Below are 23652 nucleotides of genomic sequence, written 5' to 3'. Positions count from 1 at the left end.
CCTGCCAGCCCTGCTCTGCTGTGGGGACAGCACAGCTCTGCTGTATCCCAAAAGGATGAAACCCCAAAGGCGGGGCAGGTGAGGGTTGTTGGGGACCCGGGATGGCCCCGTTGTGTCCCACGGGCCCCGCTGTCCCCGCCCTGCCCTGGAGCCGCCGCCGGGCGTGGCCATCAATTTTGGGAGACTCTTGCGGTTCGGGAGCATCTCTGGATGAGGGATTTGTATAACCACAATCTCTGGAGGCTGGGAGGGTGTCCAGGGATGACCCTAAATGCCCAATTCCCTCTCAACGTTCCGTCAGGTATCCACCAGGAGCCATTACAGAGATAAGGGATGGGATCAGACCACTTTTATGCCCCAAGCACCACAAGACCCGGGCTGAGTCCTGCTGGAATGCCTTGGGCTCTGTGGCTGGACCACAAGCAACCAATTCTTTCTTTTTTTTTTTATTTTTTTTCCTCTTTTTTTTTCACCCTAGAAGCTGCATTCATGCAAATAACTGTGTGTGACCTCAAGAGAGGAAAGCCAGCAGCTGCTGCTGGTGGAAGGTGATTTCCTCTTGCTGAGCCCTCCCCGCCCTGTGCCCAGCCCATCCTCCTGTGCCCCTTATTCAGCCTAAAATATCTGCTGTGGCTGGGAAGCTGCAGAATGACTTTCCTTTCAAGGCTTTGTGAATGTTGCCATGAATTTTGCCCAAACCTGGGTGGAAACTGCAGAAAGGAGATGTGGAAATGGCTGAAGGTTGAACGTGGCACAAGAGGTGAGTTGAATTTGGGTGGGGAGCTCCTGGTGGTTGTTTCTTGGAAGGGAAATTGTCTTCTGCCTTTACTGGGCCCAGGGCTGGCTGTGCAGATCCCAGCTGTGCCTTTGAATCCCAGCCAGGGGGGAGGATGAGCCCTGTGTCCATCTTATCAAAGCCCAGCCTAAACCCGTGGGTAGCACAGCTCTGAGATTGGCAGCTCTGGCTTAACCCCTGTCCTGCAGATTGCTGGATGGCATCCTGGAGACATAAAAGGAAAGTCAGGAAACACCATTCTGGGAAGTGGAGCCCTGGCAGGAGCTGAGCACAGGACTCAGCCCTTGGCACAGGTTGGTTTTACCTCTGGAGGTTGGCAGGAAGGGTTTGCAAACCACCTGCAGGCCCCAGTCTCTTCTCATCTCTTTGAACAGCTCCTAATAAAGAATCCTCCTTCTTTCCCCTTTTTGTGTCTGGAGGTTTTTGATAGGGAATTAATAAGCAGAAATAATGTTGCTTCACCAAACAGGTAAAGGACTTGGGAAATCGGTTTTGCATCTCGAAGGAGCCCCAAACACCACGGCCACTGCTCCCACAGCTCCAGCAGCCCCAGGCAACTCAGAGGGAAAAGCCACAGCAGCAGCCTGAGGTTTCCAGCAGGGAGCAGAGGGTGAAGGGTCCCCGAAGGCCGAGGGGGGGAAGGGAGAAGCCTCTCTGCAGGGTTAGTCTGGTTTGTGTTGGAGCTTAGGGCTGCTCACGAGAGGAATCCGCTACGTGCTGCCATGGAAACAGCAGCCTCGGCCCCAGCATGGTGTGCAGCCATCTCCAAGGGACAATCCTTGGCCTGTTTGGGTAAAATCATCCAAAATCATCCCAAACCTTGCGGGTGGTGCCGGGTGGCCCAGGGGAAGCCACGCTCAGACAGGACAGGGCTTTTGTGACACATACAAATGCCAGCACACAGGGCTGGGGATGTCCTGTCTGGACAAGAGCTGGTGTGCAGAACCAGTGTGAATCCCAGGGGTGTGATGCCAGCAGAGAAGACACTTCCAGGGAGAGTTTGCAAGGGTTAACCTGGCAGCAAACATCTCATTCAGCCCAGCAAAGAGCAGAAAAATTACTCGGCTTTAATCTACTTTGTTCCAGAAATATTCCATAGAAGAGGGGGAAAAATAAATTCAGGGGGGCTTGTGGGCATGCTGAGAGCAGAAAAAGAGGTAAAATTAATCCTATCAATAATCCATGATGAATGATTCACTCAGCTCTCTTATTCACAGCCGCATCAGTTATCCACATGGAATTACACTCACATGGAATTACACACAGCCTCATCTGCATGGAAATGAGGCAGCCCAGGAGGGCTCCGCATCCCGGGAATTCATCCCTGTGCTCTGTCAGGGGTAGGGAAGGGGCCTGTGTCACCTCCCTCCCGGCAGGGGACACTGAGAGGAAGGAAAGCTCCAAAGGCAGCCTGGGGAGAGGTGACACCGCTGTCCCCAGCTCCCCTGCACCCAGGGTCCCCTCTCTTTCCCAGTTTGCACTGGAGTCTTGTCTCTGGTGTCACCTGTGTGGTCCAGCAGTGTGTCCTGCAGGGCAGAAGGACAAACGCCCAGCCACCCCCTCAGCATTGGGGGGGTGGCAGGAGATGATCTCTGCTTCCCAGACAGGTCTTTTTCTTCCAAAACTTCCTTGCTGGAGCAGAGAACCAAGAGGAAAGTTTTCATTAGAAATAGGATTTTAGGAAAAAAAACCCAAACAGTTAAAAGGAAATGATGGAAAGTTCCATCACACTTCCGTGGCCTACAGAGAGAGATTGAGAGGGCCCAGGACTTGGAGAACCTCTCCCAGGAGAAGCCTCATCCTTGAATTTCTGATGGAGCATTTAGCAGTTTCCAGCTCCCGGAATGTAAATGTGGAATTTGCCTCCAGCTGGTGCTGACATGGTTCCCCTTGCTTTGGTTCCACCTTTGGTCCTGCCATCATAAACATCTCCAAGGGTCACTCCAAGAGGGTCTTTCAACGCCTGTAAAATAATTCTGTGCCACTCAAATGAAAGCTGAGCCAACCATGAACAGAGATGGTTACCCTGGTAAAAATGAACACAAATGTTCTGCTTTAAAGCTAAAAGTCAGACCTGCCTTAAGCAGGGTTTTAGTTTCGTGTCTGCAGGTAGTGCTATAAATAACGTGTGGGGAATAGATCAGAGTGCTCTGCAGACAGGGAGAGTTCCTACCACAGATGGCAGAGTTGGATTATTTAAAGGCCTGTCTGTGTAGGAATCACCAGTGTGACCCCCTTCTTCCTGATCATTCCAGTTTTGAACTATTCCCCACCTCAGCTTGGCTGAGCACTTTTACCAGGAGTCTGGGAATGTGGATTCCTGGCAATCCAGAGTGCTCTGGGTGTGAATAATGTGATGAGAGGAGGTGGTGACAACAGAGAGACACAATTTGTGTAAGGACAAGCATCAGATGCTGCAAATCAGCTGCAGACCAGAATTTTCCTCCTGTCTCTCCTCTGATTTCCCTCAGAAAATGGACTGGGATCCAACCTGGGGAATCCCAGGAGTTCAGCTGCTGCATCCTGACTTTCCAGCTTGGCTCTGGGTACCAACTGGTGCTGTATCCCAGGATTAGTGCCTGCTCCAGGGGGAATCTCTGAGAGAGAGGGGGAAAGCTTGCATTTAAAATGGAATAGAAGGAAAGTTCTCTCCCAGGGGAGTGGGAGGCTGCGTGATCCAGCAGTGGCTACAACCCTCAGAAACTCCATGTATTCAAGCTCCCTTTTGGATGAAACCCTTCCCACGTGGGCTAAGGAGACCGCGCCGTGCTCAGAGGGAACACACCCGAAGCTGCTCCCTGGGGCTGGGTTTCTCTCCCTCTCTGCTCCTGGAGGTGCAGCAGGGCTCCAGAGCAGCGATGGGCTCACACCTGCAGCAGCAGAAGCAGCGGATGCCTCTGCAGAGTGACTGTGATTCAGTCCCGATGAATCACTCAGCCTCTCTCTTCCTCAACCAGATCTTGGGATTCATCATTGTTAGAGCAGGAAGAAAAGGAGGAGCGGAGGGGAAAAAAAAAAGAAGAAAAAACCCAGTGCTTTATCTCCCTCTCTAATCCTCTCCAAATTTCCTGTTTAAAATTTTAATTGCATTTTTGTAGGCATCCCATTCAGGTGGAATAAACCTGTGCTAATCCTGGAGAGGAATCTGCATTAGGAGGGGGTGGGATGGAACACGACCACAACTGGTGGCAGCACTGGGGTTCAGCACGGCTCGGGTTCAGGACAGCCAGGGATGGAAGGGGCTTGGGCTCTGCCTTCTCCAGGCACCAAATCCCTTCCCCTGAGCAGCTTTAACCCTGCCCCAGGCTGCTGCTGGCCCTCAATCCACTCAAGCATTGAAATGAGAGCACAGAAACCCATTTAACCTCAGTTCTCCCCCTCCTGCAAACCCAGGATGGGCTTGGCTCAGGGCTCCACACTCTGATTTTTCCTTTTGAGCCATTTTTTTCCCTTTAGGAGTTGCTGCTGGAGATCCTGGCTGGGAACACCTGGGAAGGCAGGTGAGGAGCTGCTCTGAGCACTCAGATCTTGTCAGGAAGAACTACAGTTCTTCCATGAAGAGGCATCAAGCCACATATATTTATATCTAAATTCAGCATTAAAGCTAGAGGCTACACTAATGAGTGGCTACCACTAGTATCTACTATTAGTAAATACTAATAATGTCCAGAAAACTCCCATTAGTACCATGGAGAGAAAAATGAAGGCAAACCAAAATTGTTTCAGGAACTCTTTAACTGCCAGATTTAAACTGACCCATTTCAGCTCCACCCAGAGCAGCTTCACTCCCTTTGGTTCTGCTCCTTTGAGTCTGAGAAAATCCAGACTGTGGCAAGGTGTTTCTTCATGGATTGGATGTGTTTTACTTTTGTTAATGTTATTCTTCCTCTGTCTTTCAGTTTCTATAGTGATGGACAAACACATGCAGCACACACGAGGCCTGGCAGCCTGGGTGGTGTTTGCCTGCACTGCCTGAAAACACCACCAATCTTTGAGAAAGCCACTGAAAAATCTTTGCCAAAACCCTCCAGATTTTCAAAAAATGAGTCCTGTCAAACAAGCTGATAATGTGTTCAACATACATTCGGGTTTTTGATGTATTTTGTCAGCAAGCAGCAGATACTGCAATTCTGTGGGTGCTCTGGCTTCTCCTGCATCCACACAGTTGGAGATGTCCCTTTTCCAGGGGCAAGGACCTCAGCTGTGATTAAAGGGCATGGAGTGGATGGCTCCAAAGCAAATCGCTTCTCTGAACCTGTGTGTGCTCTGGATCTCCCTGTGAATCCAGTGATCCAGCACAGTTCTGCTCTGAGAAATGCCAGCCTGAAGATCTCGCAGTGACTGTGCAAAGGCACTGCAGCTTGAACCCCCAAACCCCAAAGCGCAGCCCCAGAGGTGAAAGGTGAGCACACCTGGAGATGGGGCTGCTCAGATCCTGTGTTTATGCTCAGTCTGACACTTCAACGGGTATTTTAAAAATGCAGCTGATGAGTTGTTTGTGGTGTCCTGCTCTGCCAGGACTGAGCTTTGTTAAGGGTGTCAGGGCCAGATTTCAGCTGCCAAAGCTCCAGTAATGTCCGAGGAGCTGGGCTGATGCTGCAAGTGAAAAAGCCTTTGCTTGGAAATGCCGCCAATTTTTTTTTTGTTTGTTTTGAGAAATCCATTGAAAGATCTTTGCCAAAACCCCTCAGATCTTGAAAAAACGGTTCCTATCGAGCAAGTTATAGTGAGATGGGCTCGCTCCACTTCCCTTCTGCACACAAGCCAACAAACCAAACCACCGATCCCTGAAGTTGTTCCGAAAGCCAGGGAGAAGCATCCGCGAGAATTCACCGGGATGACGGGAGAGGTGCCCACAGCGCCCACACGACTCCTGGGGCACACGGGGCGAGCACAGGGTTGGTGTCTCGGGGGGGACGGCCCCGGCTTTCCCCGGGCGGGGCGGGGACAGGGCCGGGCATCCCCCGCTCTCCGTGCGGGGCGGGCCGGGGGTGGGCGCTGCCCGCGGAGCCACGGGCGGGAGCGCAGCCCCGCATCCGCACCTGGGCGGGCAGGAGGCACCGCATCCCGCACCTGGGCGGGGGGCACCGCATCCCCGCGCCTGGGCAGCGCCGACACCGCTCCTGCCCCGCCAGGATGAGCGGCCGCGCCGGGGGAGCCGCGCCGGGCGCCGCGGGGCTCTGCCCCGGCCACGGTGAGCAGGAGGCGGCGGAGGGAGGGGTGGAGAGGGGGGTCCGTGGGGATGGTGGCAAGCCCGCTGCGGGGGGAGCTGTTCGGGAGCGCCGGGAGCGCCCCTCGGCAGCGCCGGGGGTGATGCGGCTGCGGCTGCGGGTGCGGGGCCCGATAGCCCCGGGTGCGGTGCGCGGCGGAGCCCCGGAGCGCTCGGAGGGAGCGGAGGGAAGGCTGGTGCGTGCGTGGTTGCACAGGTAAAGGTGGGAGCGAGCAGCATCCGCGACCGCCGGCCCCGCTGGGATGTGCGGCTCGTGTGGCCAGCGAAGTGCTGGAATGGGCAGCGGGAGGAGCGGGATTGAGGCTGGCAGAGGGCAGGAGCCCCTGGCACAGGGGAGGCTCGGCGGGCTCTGCACGAGTGGGAAACTTTGCTTAAGTGAGGATGAATGGCTGTCCCTGGAAGAGTTCAAAGAGCGGGTAGGTTGTGGCACTCGGGGACACGGTTCGGTGGTGGCCTTGGCAGTGCTGCGGGAGCGGCTGGACCCGAGGATCTCAGAGGGGCTTTCCAGCCTTAACAATTCTGGGATTCTGCGAGGAAGGAAGGTGTTTTCCAGGACTGGGGCAGCTCTGTGCTGTGCCACTTGTGTCCCAGGGTCCAAAGTGCAAAGGCTCCGGTCACACTGGAGCTCTCCAGGCTCTGTATCCGTTCCAAGCTCGTGTCACCAAGGTTAAGCATTTTGGCACTGCTGAAGCTTGCTCAGAACTACTCCAAGAGTGAGGGAAGTTCACAGGAGTCCTGCTCAAGTGTGAGTGCTTTGATTCAGGGGCTGGGAGTGGAGCCAGTTTGTGGATCCGACTCCGGGAGAGACAGAGCTGTGCCCGGGAGTGAAAGAATAGTGTCAGTTCCTCATCCCCTGAGGCATCTTCTCTTGCTCCAAACAAACCTCACCCTCGGAAACTTGATAGAAGGGTGAGTAACTAAAACATTAGACAGCTGCAAGTTTGTTGCTGCCTGAGGGAGGTGAGGAAGGAGCCAAGTCCTGGTTTGCCAGCTTCAAGCTCCCAGACAGCCTGGAGTGGTGTTTGAAATGTGTGATGTCATTATGACTTCACTTCTTCTTAAAACCGAAATACTTTCCTTTTAATGGGAACACTGCCCTGTGTTTCTTGAAGGAGGATGATTTTTCTCTGTCCCCTGTTGCTGCAGTTGGCTCCTCTCGCTTGGCACAGGCAGGGTGGAGTTTTTCAGGAGATCACTTGGATGTTGTCAGTGTAGCAGAGGGTGATGGACAGCCCGGCTGAGGTCATTCTCCAGGGGAGGTACCGGGGATGTGCAGCGGTCTGTGCAGTACCACTCCTTGGGGAAAGAGCCACAGGTGTGCCCGGGGACCCAGGGATGGGAGCATTCCCACCAGGAATGGGGACTGCTGTGACAGGCAAAGAGCAGCAGCACCTTCCTCTCCTCTGAGATCTTCCCTCTGCCTCTTTCCTCCGCCAGCCTGACCTTGGCACTGCCAGCACTGTCCAATAACGCCGTTGGAAAACAAACATGAGTCAGGCTGTGAGTTTGCTTAAGTAACAACTCCTTCCACACCAAGGTGTGTTTGTCTTATTTCCTGAAGCAGGCTCTGACCGGGGACACACAGAAATAGTTGAGCTTGCCCAGGACTTTGTAAACGCTGATTTAAGAGTGCTCTGACTGAGCCTGTTGGCTCATTAAGGCCTTCTAGGAAGTCTCCAGATCGTACATTCAGCTCCTCTGCACCAACTGTGCTCCTGCAAGTGCCAGCAGTGCTTCTGCTTCTCCCCCTCCTCCTCCTCCCCATCCTCTGGAGCCAGCTGGCATGCCTCGAGTTTTCCACGTTTGCTCCCCTTTTCCAGGTATTCCAGGAAGTCTGAGGCAGGACAAAGAGCAAGGGACAGGTGCCTGCCAGAACGGGGCTGAGCCCTCTGGGTGAGAAATGTCTGGAACTCGTGGGTTTCCAGGTGAATGCGGGGGAGATGCAGCTGGACGTGGGACAGAGGATGCAGGAGCCTGTGCTGGGAGCGGGGCTGAAGAGCTGGGAGTTCCCCACCTCTCCTTTGAGGACAGCTCTGTCCTGCTTTGCACACTCCTCTGCTCCTGGAGACAGCAGGATGGGGCGGGGACAAGGAGGAGGACAAGGTGGGGACCCCAATGTCCTCTGTGCTTGCTGCTGTCTCCCACACTGCAGGAGCAGCAGGAGGGGGATGGAATGAGTGCCAGGAAGGTGTGAGGGGCAGCACATTGCCCTGCACATCCAGCTGTCACCCTGCACGGTATGGAAATATTCCCTGTGGGTTTGTGTCTGAAACCACAGCTGCTGTTTGAGGGAGAAGCAGGAGAGCACCATCCTCCCAACGCTGGTGCACAGGAGTGGAGAGGCAGGGCAGGATTGCCCCGTGTCTGGGTTGGTTCACAGAGGCACAAATGGAAATAATCTGAGTAATTTCACTGAGGAGCCACACTGGCTTCAGCTGCCTGGGGATCCACAAGGACTCAGGCTGGGCACCAGCAGGAATTTCCCCATGGAAAGGGTGCTCAGGCCTTGGCAGGGGCTGCCCAGGGAGGTTTGGAGTGCCCATCCCTGGAGGTGTCCAAGGAAGGGCTGGAGGTGGCACTCAGTGCTCCGGGCTGGGGACAAGGTGGGGATGGGGCACAGCTGGGACTCCGTGGGCTGGGAGGGCCTTTCCCACCCAAATGATTCTGGAATTCTGTGACTGCAGTGAATGTTGGTGTAAATCCTGAGAACTCTGTGGCTAAAATTTGGGGTGACAGTGCCAAGTCCTGGGGGTTAAAGAAAATCTCTCATGGGAACACTACTAATTAATATCCACTTAGGGCTTCCCTGGCCCATTTGCAGAAAAAGACACTGATGGGTGTCAAGTTAGAGACCGTCTCCTGTTCTAATGTTGTCATTCCTGTGCTTCATTCCTCGGGTAGTACCTCAAAAAAAATTTCCAAATCCCAAAAGACCAATACACCCAATTAAATGGTACCAGTGTTTCTCTGTAAACCTGGATGATTCCTGGAGGAAGCAGAGTGTGAAGAACCTCGTTGTGGTGCAGGTTACGGGAAAGGGGTGAAAGAGCTTCATGGCTTTTGCATTTAACTCTTGCACTTCTGTTTCCTGCCATTCCCTGCTCTCCCTGGTGCATTTTTTTGTGGGGCTACCTTTATTTTATTATTATTTGTCAAGGTGATGCAACCTTTGCCTCAGCTGGGGCAGAGGTGGGCTACCTCCCAGTGGATGTGTGGAGATAGGAGAGGGATGATCCATGTGCTTGTTCCCTCAGCTAACACCAATCCAAACCCAGGCTTTGCAAAGCAGCTGACTTCAATCTGTGGTGTAATTCCATCAGACTGATTTTTATTAGAACCCATAACCTAATTGAGGGCCCCCTCAGCCCTGAGGAGTGGCTGCAGACACGGGGTTCCAGGGAGAGACACGGCCAGCAGGGCATGGGGGAAAGCAAATTACTCTGTAGGAGCACAAATGGAACTTCAGCGATCTGATGTGATTAGGGAAACAATTAGAGAAAATCGCTGGATGTGCAGCGGCCCTGTGGTTCATGAGGAGATGGTGCTGGGGTGGGAGCTGCTCTGGAGAGTCACCCCTGGGCACAGGGTCCTGTCACCAGCCTGGGATGGGGAGATGAGGGTGAAAAGCCACTTTCTGCCCCTTTGTGGGTGGTGCAGCCAGGAGGGTTTGGTTATTCACAGATGGGTTTGGCAGAGCCGTGCCTGGGTCTGGCTGATGCAGCAGGGCTTGTTGCACCAAGCTGAGCAGGCAGATCGTTCTCTTGTGGGTTCTGGGTCTGTATTTCCCTGAGCTGAGACAGCAGTTCAGAGCTCTGCCTTCAGTGCATCTCCTCCCACCTCCTCCACCCTGCCCTCATCTCCTGCCTCGCTGAAGGTTCTCACCCCCACGCTTCAGTTTGAAGTCAGTGAGCTTTGCAGACTCAACACCTCCGAAAATCAGGTCTGTGAGGGTTCCAGCTGTACCCAGGCTCCCTCTCTAACCCAGCACCTGCCTCCCCACCCCTGGCTGGGCGAGCACCGGGTGCCACCACACCCTGCACTGGTGGCACAAGCACAGTGCTGGTGACACAGAGCAGCAGGGCCAGGGCTCTGTCCCAGCTAAGGGCCAGCATGGGCTGAGGGCAGGATCCCCCTGAGGCGTCTGCTCAGGACTGCAGGGCTCCTTATTTGCTTGGACTTTTCCCCCTCGTTGGGTTTGAGGTGGCACAGACAAGTTCTGCCCTTGCAGTTCCCATGGAGACAGGTTGGATGCTGAGCATTAACGGGGGTGAGGCACAGCCTGGGCCAGCAGCTCCCCCGTCCCTCTCGCCCCGCAGGAACCCGGGCACTGCCCCTTGTCAGGCTCTCTGTCCTCCCAAACCAACCCCAAACCACGTCCTCCTCCCTTTTCTCTGTGCCTGCAGTGTCTGGCTCCTGCTGGGCTCTGTGCACACCCAAGCTGTGCCCAGCCCTGCCTGAGGCTTTCCACCTTTGAGCTTGAGAGTCCTTGAAATCAGTAAAATCCCACAGGATCCCTTCCAGCAGCTGAGCAGCCGCTCTCAGAGCACCCACGGAAAGCTCCCAAGCCATCCCCAGATGCAGAAGGGTTAATTTGGCCTCATGAATCCACTTATTTTGTGGTGTACCAGGGCTGCTTTAACATCAGGAAGGTCACAATTAAACCTCAGAGGTCCTCCTGAGAGGACTTGAAGGATGCAGCTCTGGGTCCAGGAAATGAGCTCTTCCCAGCTCATCATCCCAGAAGTTGTTCTGAGGTGTCCTGGCTCTTTTGGGGCTCCTCAGCTGAACCACAGGGTGTTGGCAGTGAAATTATTGGCAAAGTGAGAGCCAGACTGGTTCCATGCAGACCAAAAAAGTTTGAGGAGGATGTTTGTGGTGATCTGGCTCTTTATGGCCGCTTCAACATCACTGAAGTCAAACCTGCCACCATTACAGCCCCTCTCAGAGCTCTGCCTGACAGAACTCCAGGCTGCAGCTGATTTTAGATGAGCCAGAGCAGTGGAACGTGTTTCTTCTTCATGGGCCCTCCATGGGATTGTTACAAAAACATGTTTTCCCTGACAGGAAAAACTGCCAAGCGAAATTTTTATCCTTCAGCAGAGAAGGGAAAAAGGAAATAAAAAAAACCCAAACCCAGTCAACACTGTCCCCAGAAAAATAAGGGAAAGTTGCAGCAATGAATATAAATTAGGAATTAGAACATGTAGGTGTCTGATAAGGGCAGCTAAAGCAATCTGTGAAACAGTGATGAGCAGGGTGGTTCAGGATGAAGGGAAAGCATCTCCCAAGAACATTAAGAACGACCAGAATGTTGTGTTCAGTAACTGCTTTGCTGGGTTCAAATGGTAGAGGCAGAACAGGAGAAGACAGAATCAGATTGAACCCTCCAAGAAATTCCATCTGCTGAGCTATCACCAAACTTCCAGGTGGGAAAAACACTGGCCAGGCAGTCAGCGGGTATAAACTGAAATTTGAAAGTAGAACAGGTCCTGTGCAGAGACCCTGCAAGCACCTCAGAGCCCGTGCTGCTGTGGAAAATGAAGTTCCCTTTCCCTCCTCCTCTTTGCCTTCATCCCCTCTCCACTCTGGGCTCTGACTTCCAGGCTGTGCAGCACACGGACCCGCTCTCACAGACACAGGAAATTCAGCTCTGCAGCTCCCAAAGCCTCGTCAGTAGGAGCCAGGCTGAATAACCCAGCCTGCTCTGTACCACAGGGGCACCAGGCAAGCACAGAGCAAGCACCTCCTTGCTGGGCTGAGTTTAGGAGCCTCCTTGCTCAGCAGCAAATCATGGAGCTGATAAAAACTAATTGCAAAGATGCCTTTTATGAGTGCCTGGTTTTCCATGGGCTCTGCTTGGCTGCGCTGTTTTATTGATCAGAAACCTTCTATTATAGCTCGGGGAGGAAAACAAGCAGCCCTTCTGCGCTTGTGTTTGCTTTTAATAAAATACAGCAAGCGGAACTTGCTCGGGGATGATTAAAACAAGCCCAGGGAGTCGGGAATTGGAGGAAGAAGGGATATCCTTCTGCCCAAGCAGCTCAGGATTTCCCTGCTCCATGGAATGCCCACTTACCATGTAAATGCTAGAAGGGAGGAGAAATCGGGGTTGTCCACCTGTGGGGGACCTGTGGGGGACAGTCTGGGGTGAGGGCAGGGCAACGTGAGCACAAATACCTGCAAGATGTAATTGCCAGGGAAATGATTAGCTGGGAGAAGAAAAGCTTGGAGCAGAGGAAGGGTTTCCAGCAGCCAGGAATTCCTGCTGCATGGAATTCTGGCAACGAGGAGGGCTGGGAGCACACCCCACTGTTTATTATTAGCAATAATGATGATGGTGGCAGCAGATTAATTCTGGTTTGGATTAATGCTTCTCTCCAGCTCATCCGTGTCTGTCTGCATCCTGAGAACTCCCTGCCCTCCCCCCCTGGCATCCCTCCCTGACACATGAGCTGAGAGGTGTTCTGGCTCTGCAGGGCTCCTCAGTCAGTTCCTTTCTTTTCCACGTCGCTCCTCTTTAGCAAACATCTGATCCCTCACTGCTCTCTGGGTGCCCAGACATTTATTGTTCCAGCTTTTGTTTATTTAGAAACAAACATACACTCACAAAAAAAACAGCAACGAGAGCCCAGATCAAGGATCCAAAAATAGGCAGCCCAGGAGAGACTGAAAGCTCCAATCTTGGCACATGGAAACGTTTTTAGGTGATGAAGGCTTAACAAAACCCAGCTAAAAGCAACACCAGCAGGAAAAGCACCCTGGAGAGCAACGGCTGTGGGACGGCCTCTGCAGAGGGATCCACTCCACTGGAATTCACTCCTCAACCATGGAAACTCCAGGGGGTCACGGAGCTGTTGGTGACAAGCTGGCATCCCCCAGGGGCAGAGATGTCCATGAGTGCAAAGGATCTGCTTCCACTCAGCCTTGGGCGGGGTCAGCCCTATCCCACCCGAGTGCCCACATGTCCTGAGCACTCCAACCTCCCTCCTGAGGCTTTCTCTGGGAGTCTGTGTCCATCCCTGGGGAGCTGGAGGGGAAGGAAAGTGATGGAGCTGATGAGGATGAGCTGTGCCAAGGCAGGAATCACTGACAGCACGAGGAGAGGATGGAGGAAAGGCCAAGAGGACCGGGGAAAGCTGAGAGAATTGGGATTGTTCAGCCTGGGGAATAAATCCTTCCCTGTGAGGGTGGGCAGGCCCTGGCACAGGGTGCCCAGAGCAGCTGTGGCTGCCCCTGGATCCCTGGCAGTGCCCAAGGCCAGGCTGGACATTGGGGCTTGGAGCAGCCTGGGGCAGTGGAAGGTGTCCCTGCCCATGGCAGGGGTGGCACTGGATGGGCTTTAGGTCCCTTCCCACCCAATCCATTCTGTGATTCCATGAGCAGTTAGGAGGGTACTGCACAGGAAAGGACACGAAAGTCACACACAGAAAACAGGGAATCACCAAACCACCCCAGGTAATGCTGGAACAGAGCAAACTCAGGAACAGTGACAACCCAGAGGGGTGGGACGTGGAAAGCAGGGAAGGAGTCCTTCTTCCCAGTGCTCTTTTCAGGTTTGCACTTCAGGAAAGGCACGGGAGGGATCAGGAAGGAGGAATGAGCAGGAGGGAAGAGCAGAGCTGGGGCTGGGTGGGCTCTGTGTCAGGGACAGCACAGCCAGGGCTGCTCGTGGGGCTGCTCTGCAGATGCAGCAGTGTCTGCAGCAAGAGGAATAAACAAAGTCTGTCGAGGGCAGGAAAAGAAGTCACAGCAATAAAATGCAGCAAGGAAGATTTAGGATAGAACCTAGAAAAATCCCTGCATGTGCTTCCCCTGGGAGGCTGCGTAACGAGAGTGTGGAATCTCCATCTCCAAATGTCATCCACAGCAGGTGAAAATATAGCTGGGGCTGCTTAAACAGCTCCTCGGGGTCTCTCCCAGCCCTTTTTCTCCATCTGATTCTTCTCTCCATGGCCTCAGAATCTGCTTTACAGCCTGAAAAGAAATACAGAGCTGGAACAGCTGCATGACAGACCTCGCAGATTTTCTTGTTAGTGAGCTGGTTTTTTAAGTGACAAATGGAAACTTCCTGTGGGAAAAGTCTGATTTCAGTGTAATGTGATTTTCTGTGAAAAAGCCAAGATCACACAGAGAAGCTGCTTGCTGGATCTGCTGACTTGGTGTTGTTCTGAGGTGTTATTGGATCTGCAAAGTTGGTGCTGACAAAAGATTTTGGTGCTGTTTTCTCTTCGGATGTTCTTCCTTCAGATCAAAAGCCTGGTCAAATACAATAAACCAAAGGTGCAGATAACAGGGCAGGAGATTGTGTCAGCTCGGGGTTTCCTGCTTCCCTGTTCAGAGCCGCTTCTTGCTGGTTGCCCTGGCTGGGTTTGAAAGGTGTGACGTTAGCACAGGTTCTCCTTCCCTCTTCCTGAGTGCATCCAGGATGAATATCCAAATCTCTCCTGGTTTCCCAGCAGCTTCACCTCCCTGTGAACCCAGAACTGCCTGTGAGGTGCGGGAACAAGGCCAGGCTTGGCACGTGACAGGGTGGATCTGGAGGGAGCCAAGAAGGATGGGGAGGGACTTCTTACCAGAGCCTGGAGTGCCAGGACAAGGGGGAATGGCTTCAGCTGACAGAGAGTGGGTTTAGATTGGATACTGGGAGAAAATTGTTCCCTGGGAGGGTGGGCAGGCCCTGGCACAGGGTGCCCAGAGCAGCTGTGGCTGCCCCTGGATCCCTGGCAGTGTCCAAGGCCAGGCTGGACATTGGGGCTGGAGCAGCCTGGGACAGTGGGAGGTGTCCCTGCCCTTGGCAGGGGTGGCACTGGATGAGGTTTAAGGTCCTTCCAAACCAAACCATCCCATGATTCTGTGATTTGTGCTGCTCCTTTTTGCAGTGGGCTTTGGCAAGGCCCTTCCTCACCCTGTGCTGAGCTGGCTCCAGTCCCAGGGCAGTGGGAGCCACTGGGGGAACTGGGGCTGCACCTCTTGTGGGACTGGTGCAGGGAAAACCTGGTGCCACTCCTTCCTCCAAAACAAATGCAGCAATAAATTATTTTGCACTCTTTGTCTCCCTGAGAGATGGATTTATTTTTTATGCTCACCCTCTTTCAGTAAACAGGGGTTTTATGAGAGCACATCTCTATTTCTGTCATGAGCAGCACATGTGCAGAGTAAGGCTTTGGGTACTCACCAGTCACTCACTGCTCATTGTGATGTCTCCACGCTTTTCCCTCCTCCCTCACTCCCAAAGCAATTAACAGGAAATTCAGCTGCTGCCTGAATGGACACATTTCCAGCAATCTCTCTTAATTCTTTATTTACCGTAAAATGAGCAGGGCAAAAACTGCAACGTCAGTTCCTCTTCCGAGGCTGGATCCGCTCCCTCCTCGCAGCTCAGCCTCTCTCTGCCCTGCCCTTTCCCCAGCCCCATCCCAGTTTCTGTGATGAAAAGCGGGGTGGGGGGAACATCTGATTGCTGCCCATGAATTCCTGGAGGGATCAGTTTCCAGGGAAGTGGTGTGACCAAAGCTGAGCTGTTCCCAGTCAGCACTTGGAGCTGAGTTTCCCTTGCTCCCCAGGACAGTGACTTGTGCTGAGTGAGCTCAAACGTTGCTTCTGCATCGCCCAGAGCAGGGCCTGAGGACATTTCCTGCCGTGCAAAGAGAAAATTCAGTGTCTGCTGCTTTGAGTAAGGAAGGTTTTTAGCAGTGGGGATATGGTGAGGCAGCCAAGGGACTGCCTGAGCCAGGGGAACAGGAGATTGGGAGAGAAGGAGAAGGGAACTGGTGTCCAACCTGTGCCTCCCTCTTCAAACAGAGCCTGGAACAACTGCTCCAGGAATTAAACACTGCTGTGAGCACAGACATCAAACCTGGCCTGGCAGCGAGGGGATCTCGGAGATCCCTCTGACCTCTCCTCTGACCTCTCCTCTGACATCTCCTTTTGATGCTCTGCACAGTCCAACAAACCCTTCACAGGTCTGGGAACACCTGAAGGAGCACCTTGCCCTGCTCTCAGAAAACAAAGGGCTGGGAAGGAAGATCTCTGCTGCTGGAAAGCTTTAAGGCAGCTCTGGATAAATGAAAGGCTCTCCCAGGCTTTCAGCCTCCCTCAACCAGAGCAGGAGGAGGAAGAGGAGGAGGAAAAGGAGCAGGAGGAGGAAGAGGAAAAGGAGGAAGAAAGGGAGAAGAAGGAGGAGGAGAATGAAAAAGAAGGAGGAGGAGGGAGAGGAGAAGAAGGAAGAGGAGGAGGAGGCGGAGAATGAAAAAGAAGGAGGAGCAGGAGGAGGAGAAGGGCTGCAGCAGATAGTGCAGAAATGAGACTGGTTTGGGGAGATCAGTTCAAATGATGCCACCACAGCTGGGATCTCCAAGGTCAAGGGTAGGATGGATGCAGGCCAAGGCCCAAAATCCCAGTGGGACCCCTGCACAGATCAAGAAATTCGTGAATTCTCCGTCCGTGTTCTCGATCCCAGTGAAGCCTTACCCACAACGGGCTGCTCTGCCTGATGCAGTGACCTTGAGGAGCCCTAAGCTGTAACAAATCCTACAAAAATGCTTTTGTGCCTCAGTTGGGATATTAGGAAAGATCTCGGGGAGGTCAGGTGTGCGGGCAGGTTTATTGCAGAGCACCCAATAATGCTAAATCCCCATTTCACTTTAACAGCCAGCTGCAGACTCTGTGACCTTGCCTGGCCCTTCCCAGACTCTGCAGTAAACCATGTGCTCAGCAGCCGTTTTTTAATGATTATTTATCCTTTCTCACTGTTGTTTTAAATGGTGTTGTGTCTGGAGGAGCTTCCAGATGCAGCTGAGGATGGTGGGGTCGGTTCAAGGCAGCACCTCCTCTTGTGGTAAAAATCAATAAATTGGTACCAGCACTCCAAAATCGGAGCCACCATTAATTCCTGAGGGATTTACAGGGCGGTCTGGCCACAGGGAGATGGATTTTTCGTGCTGGTAGGAATTATATTTAATTAGAGTGAAGGGAATAGAATTAATTAATAGAATTAATGCAGCAGGAGAATCAACTCTCTAGTTAAGGTGGGTGGTTTTTTCCTCAAAGGAATAATTTATGTAAAGAGCAAGTTAGGACCCACTAAGAAGTGCAGCACCGCTGGAGTCAGGGGATTTTAGGGCAAAATAAACTCAAAGCAGAAAAGTAGGTGATGATAAATGTGTATGGAGGGATCTTAAAGCATTGGGGAGAGCAAGAATGAAAAATAGAAATGAAAAAAAGTCCAAAATGACAAATTATTCCTTTTGAGTGACTGTGAAGGCTCCCTTGGTTTGGGAGGCTGCCAGATCATTCTGGGGACTGAGAGCCCCCCCTGATTTCCCACCCAGCCCTGGGAAAAACATCCAGGTGAAAGAAATGTCTCTCTCTTTGCTTGAGAGCAAAATCTGTTTTTATTCCAAGAGCAGCAATATTCCTTTCCTCATGTCCAGGCTCTTTTGTTCCCTTAGAAGCTGCAGCTCTGGGTGGAAGGAGTCTGACAGCCACACCTGGAACCTTTTTCCCAGCAGGAACATTTGCTTTTGGCTAATTTAGTGCTTTGCAGCTTCTCAGGACAAATTTTTCATTTGCTTTCTGATGGGCTGTGTAAATATGAATAAAAGTCAGTTGTTTCACGAGCAGGGCAGAAAATAAAATATATATATAAAAAAGCTCCTTTGGCAAACACCCACATGGAAGTTTTTAAAAGGAGCCTCAAACTGCATCTGCAGGCTGCAGCTACTCCTCCAGCCCTGTGTGTCCCTGTGCTCCAGAGAGGGAGTGCAAACAGGAAATCACCATTTTTAAAGCCACTTTTGGGGTTCTTCTAAGCAGCTCCACAATCTGCAGTGGTGCTGTGCTGTCCCCAGGCACCCCTGTGCTGCCAGGTGGGAGCCTGCAAACAAGGAGGGAGCTCTAGAGGTGTGCTGGGCAAGGTGTGAATTCCCATCTGCAACTCTGTAAGTTGTGGGAAATTTGCCAGCTTTTGCTTTCCTGTGGCACAGTTTGGAGTCTCTGCAGTTGTTCGGGGCTGGGCATATTCAGGGTTTGGCACAAGTACTGAGACCAGGACAGAAAGGAGCTTCAAGAGGTGAAAGTAAAGGAATTTTGGTGAAAAATGCCCCAAAGTACCTTGCATTAAGAGGATTCCCAACCCTCCTGGCCAGCAGAATCTCTTGCCCTGCCTCAGAGCCCTGCCCCAAATGAATCCACAAAGGACCATATTTTGTATCATATTTTTCAGGTCTTTCTTAAGCTGCTTTACCCGCTTGTGACCAAAACTTTTTCTTGTTTAAAACCACAGAATTTCAAAATAAAGACCTTCATGGATGCTGCCTGTGCCCTTTCCAGTCTCACAGACCATCCCATCCATAAATCCCTGCAGTCTGAGCATGTTGCAGCCTCCAAACTAATTTAGCACAGGAGGAACACACCATGAGTCCAGGTGAGCTCAAGAACGAGGAATATCTCCCGAGAACTCCAGAGATGATTGAATTCCGAGCTTTATACTGGAGATTTCTAGATGTAGCTTAATTTTAGATTAAGAAATACGAATCAGATTATTCTCTGGGCTTGTTTGTGGGCCATTCATTGCAATTTTTAAGTTGCTGATGCTGCAGCTGTTTTTGTTCAGTTCCAGGGGACACAAAAGTCACAGACTGTTGATTCCTTTGTCCTGTTGAATTATCTTAGGGACTAAACCAGGTTTCCACTTCTACTCCTTTCCACTGTAAATTCAGAACCAATTATTAACTAATGCTCAATATTCAGTTAAAAATCTGCTGTTCCCATGGGATTTCTTACCAGTTTATTTGCTGGAATATTCATGGTGGCTGTAAGTGGCAGAAAATCAGAGATTCTTTGTGCACAGGGATAAAAAGTGGAAATTTTTTCTCACGAGCAACATGAGAAATGCAAATTGCTTTCAGGATGATTTTTAGAAGTTTCTTTTTGATCATTTCAGAAGGAAATGGGAGTGGGGCAGTCAGCCCTGCTGGGGTGGGGAGGGTCTGGGAGGCTGAGCTTTGAGAAGTGCTGGCCAAGTAGAGGCAGGATTTTAAGGTCTCTTGGCAGCAGGAGCTCCAGAGAGGTTGAGGATGAGCTGGACCTTCTGCAGGAGAGTCTGGGAAGGCTGTGCTCCTCCAGTCTGAGCAGGGAAAGAGGCTGGGAAGCACTCAGGGATGGACCTGCCAGAGAGATTCTTTTCCAAAATGGACGTGGTGGGATGAAACACCTGGTGTTTGATGGTACTGGTTCACTGCCTCCAAAACATCACGTTCAGAGCTCCCCAGAGCCCCAGGGAGTGGGGAGTCCTTGGCACTTCCCCTGCAGCCACCTCAGTCCCTATTTCCGCCTCCGAGGACCCAGCTGAGCTGGAGGTTTTTAGTGAAATTTTTGGTGAAGGCGGTGGCTGTTGTTTGCTCAGCAGCCCTCACTGTCAGAGAATCCCAAATCAGTGAGGTTGGAAAAGCTCTCCGAGTCCAGCCTGTGCCCCATCCCCACCCTGTCCCCAGCCCAGAGCCCTGAGGGCCACCTCCAGCCCTTCCTTGGGCACCTCCAGGGATGGGCACTCCAAAGCTCCCTGGGCAGCCCCTGCCGGTGTTCAACCACCTTTTCCAGGCAGAAATTCCTGCTGATGTCAGGCTGTGATGCTTTTACACCTGGTTAAGGTGCGAGGCAGGGCTGACACCGGGGACTGCTCTGAGCTCGGAATGAGAAATGAGCTCTGCAAACAGCGCCAGAGGAGAGTGGGTATTATTTATTTAGTGTGATAAAGCAGCAGCAGTGGGTTAATCAAACACTCATTAGCAACAGGTCAGGCTATAATTAGAGAGCCTGGTGCAGTTGGCCACTTCTCCCTGAATGCCACCAGTCAGACATCGAGTGTCTGGGATAAGTAGGGATTAGTTTGGGAAGCAAAGTGCCCTCAGGCACAGTTAGAGCTGCCCGGGGATCTTTGTGCCTCCCTTTATCCCAGCAATTAAGGGAACACAGGGCTCTGAAGTGGCACTCGCTGCCCTCTGAGTTGCGTGAAATCTTGAACAAAAGCTCCAAGCAGCACTCCCGAGTAATTAAATCTCATCTGAAAGCGCTTGAAATCCCAGGGGGTACAGAGGAGTTCTTTTCTCTCCTGTTACAGGAGGGGGAAAGGAAAGCTCTGCTCCTCAAGCGCAGGTTTATATTTGACACGGGTGTTTCTTCCCTTCCTCGTGCTATTTTAAGAACCAAATCTCCACAGTTCCATTGTCTGAACATCAGAAGTTTCTCCTCCTTGGAGAGGCAGCGAGATTCTGCACCTCGATCAGTCCCAGCTGCATTCGCGGGGCTGTGCTGAATCCTCCAGCGGATGATTTGCTGTGTTGAAGGGAGGCAGGGCTGGAATCAGTGCCTGGGGGTGGCAGGAAACCGCTGGATAAATGCTCATCCCTCTGGATACAGCACTCCATCCTCAATCCATCCAATTCATCTTCCCAGTCACAGCTTTCCCCTCTGTCAGCACAGAGAGACCCCAAATTCCGCTCTGTTCATCGGATCATCAAACCATGGAACCACACATGACAGAACGGCTTCTCTCACCACACTGGGCTTAAGAGTCCTGTATGGAGTTGTTTTTATCCTGTATCAAACCCTCAGGTAATCCCAAATCAAATGCTTTTCTGAAATCAGAGAATACAGCAATTTATTATGTCAGTATTGTTGTTGATTAGCACTGAAAATATCAGGAAAGCAAATTTATTCTCCTCTAATTCCCACTGATTTGCCAAATTCTATTTCCCATCTTTAATTCCTGATGAACTGTATTCTTTAGGAGCTATTTTATTATTGTGCTGGAGAGCAGTCTCGGATTGATAGGCTTATAATTACCTAGATTATTCCCTTTATTCTTTCAAAATATTGATGCTTTTCTTTGTTAACTCTGATTGTCCAAGTTTACTGGAAATCAAAACCAACCGTGTGTGAATTTGTTTACCCAGCTCTTTAAAACTCTTTTTAAAGACCAAGATGACATCACCTGGACTTGCTAATCTTGAAGTGACCAGCAGCTGCTTAACCTGCGGGGATGGAAAACTTCATCACCACATAACAGGGTCCCCAAAATAAAATCACAGAATCCTTCAGGTTGGAAAGGACCTTCAAGATCATTGAGTCCAACTTTTGAAGTATTTATTGGCAATGTGTCTTCTCTTAAATCATGGTCAACAACTGAAATATTTTCCAGCTGATCAGCCTCACTTTAATTATTTTTTTACCAATGTGCTCAAAATCAGCCTCTTCTGCAGCCTGCAGATCTGTCTGCAACTCTCACTGCTTTCTGACCATTCCTAAACTTTTACCATTAATCCACAGCTACCAGCTTCCCCTTTTTCTGTAATTTTGGACACATTTTTCTTCTATATTTTTGCACAGCTGTGACCTCTGCCCCGAGCCTGCCCACGGGGTTTGAGGTGCTGCAGGTTTGTGACCTGGCGCTTCTCCCTCTCTTCTCTTTCCATCCTTCCTGCTGTTTAGCTCCCTGTTTTCAGCTCTGTTAAAACCAGGAGATTTTGTCGACCCTCTGCAGAGCTGAAATCACAGATGGTGCAATTCAGCACAACCCAAGGGATTTCTTAGCCAGAGTTACACAGAATTAGTGCAAAGAAAGACACCCAGGCCAGGAGATCCTCCTGTTCCTGCTGAGGTCCAGTTGCAGAACCATAAACTGGCTCTTGGAAGCAGGAGCTGATTTCCTGCTTGTGCTTCACAGCCTACAAACCCAGCTTATGGCAGCAATAAAAATAAACCAGAGGCGTTTCATTCCGACACAATAAAGCTGTAATCGTGCCTGGCCTCCAGATGGGGAGTGGAACGAGTCCACCACAACAACCTGTGCAGGAAACGGGGCAGGAATTGAGGGTAGCGGGGAAGACAAGCTGTGCTGGAGCCCTTCGTGTTGTGCTGAGGGCAAATCCTCTCTGCAGGGAGGAATTGTCCTGCCTCACTCAGCCACTTCTCCCCTCCAGGGCCTGGGTGATGCTGTGCTGCCCAGGGGGGTCTGCAGGCAGGACAGGGACCCAAAGGAGGGACAGAAATGGGTGACAAAGGCTCGCCTGTGCAGCTGGGAAAGCGAGAATTCATGTATTGAAATGCCATTTGGAGGGACTCCGGGCAACCCCCGGGATGTCCCAGCACTCCCAGGAGCGGGATGGCTCCTGTCACTGCTCTGTCCCTCATCTCTCCCAAGCTGGCAGAGCTCAGGGCAGCACAGCAGCGTGGCTGGGATGAGGTGAACGTCCGCGGGAATGTGCCTCCTCCATGGATCAGCTCCTGTTTGCTTTGGAGCAGGGCAGCTTTTTAAACAAGGGGCATCAGGGACTCGGTGGAAGTGAGGATCCCGGGCAGCCCCAGGCACAGGGTGAGTGCAGCCATCCCAGGGGATGAGCTGGGATGGTGCTGAGCATCCCAAAGCTCCTCCAGCAGGCTGGGAGTGACCAGCAGCACCGCCCATGGCAAAGCTGAGGGATTCCCATATTTACCAGCATTTCTAGTCCTCATGGCTGTATAAACAAACAATTTATCTGACACAGAAAGCACAGCTGGTGCCTTTCTGGGGCAGCGGTTTCCACACTCTGGTGCTGGTGTGAGGAGAAAAAAGAAAAAAAGTTGGAAAGTGTTTTTAGGAAGGAAAAAGTAAGTTCTGAGGAAGTTTTCTGACGTGAGCAAAGCAGGAGCATGGCAGCCCCGCAGAGATCAAACACGGGTGGTGAGAAAGGACTCACCCATCCCTCTTGCCCTCAGTTGTTAATTGACATCTCTTACTGTATTTTTGGTCTTCTAAGAGAGCCAGGGTCTCCCATGGGATGTTTCTCCAGGCTAAAGTTTGAGAGTGCAGCTGAAAGCTTGGTTTGGCTACGAAAGCTGACAGTAATTGCTGGAGGTGAGAGCAGCGAGCTGTGAAAGCTCATAATGTCTCTGTCACAGCAAATAACCCCTCTGCTTTTACAGCTGCTCCCTCTCCCTCCCACAAACTGAGCCTGGGAGAGGCAAAGATCTGCTACAGATGCCTCTGCTTTGGAACAAAGTCACCCTTGAGCAACCCACGGGACTCCACTGCTGTAAATATTTGATCCAGGAGAATGGGCAGGCACAGCTTCCTCCCCGTGCCCTTTCCTAGGGAACAGCCCTTGGATCGTGCTGTCTGTGGGGACTATTTTGGTACTCAAGGAAGAAATTCAGACTTTAACATAGCCCGTGCAGAATGCCCTGGTGTGGGGCTGAGGAGGCACAGAGGGCACGGCTGGGAGCTGTGAAGGCCAGGCTGGCACCAAGAGCAGCCTGCTCACACAGCAGCGTGGCTGCCACTGCCACCGTCCTGCCACCCGGGACTGGGGCATCCCTCAGCACACGAGCCCCTAAACTCAGGGCCTGTGGTTTGGGTGGTCAAGCCAGAGACCTTCCCTTTGGGGTTGAAAGAGCTCTTTTGAAAAATAAAGACATTTCTTCTGTGTTTTCTATTTCAAGCTGGACTCCATTTTATTTTTCGGGTGACGTGTCGCGTCTGTCTTTTAATTTTTCTCTGTTTAAGCAAACTGCTCCATTTTAACCTGCTGGGATGATGCTGGATTAAAATCAGCCCAGCAATCTGTCTCTGCTGACAACTGAGGGACTC

At 51.9% G+C, this 23652-nt stretch overlaps 2 long non-coding RNA genes across 3 annotated transcripts; both read left to right on the top strand.

Moving 5' to 3' along the window:
* The first annotated feature begins 588 nt into the window (after window positions 1-588).
* On the top strand, window positions 589-5568 carry LOC138118297 (uncharacterized). Its single transcript, XR_011155082.1, has 3 exons — window positions 589-760; window positions 4253-4296; window positions 4696-5568. It is a non-coding gene; the product is annotated as an uncharacterized lncRNA (long non-coding RNA).
* Window positions 5569-5833: 265 nt separating this feature from the next.
* Window positions 5834-23431, top strand: LOC138118094 (uncharacterized). Of its 2 annotated transcripts, none has more exons than XR_011154997.1 (4): window positions 5834-5990; window positions 18310-18450; window positions 20481-20639; window positions 22989-23431. It is a non-coding gene; the product is annotated as an uncharacterized lncRNA (long non-coding RNA). The 2 variants fall into 2 exon arrangements; XR_011154996.1 differs by lacking the exon at window positions 22989-23431 and adding an exon at window positions 20981-21872.
* The last annotated feature ends 221 nt before the right edge of the window (window positions 23432-23652 follow it).

This window comes from Aphelocoma coerulescens, chromosome 13 (genome assembly GCF_041296385.1).
Source record: "Aphelocoma coerulescens isolate FSJ_1873_10779 chromosome 13, UR_Acoe_1.0, whole genome shotgun sequence".
NCBI classification, from domain to species: Eukaryota; Metazoa; Chordata; class Aves; order Passeriformes; family Corvidae; genus Aphelocoma; species Aphelocoma coerulescens.
The sequence above is the reverse complement of the archived record's forward strand: the minus strand, read 5'-3'. Positions and strand labels throughout refer to the sequence as shown.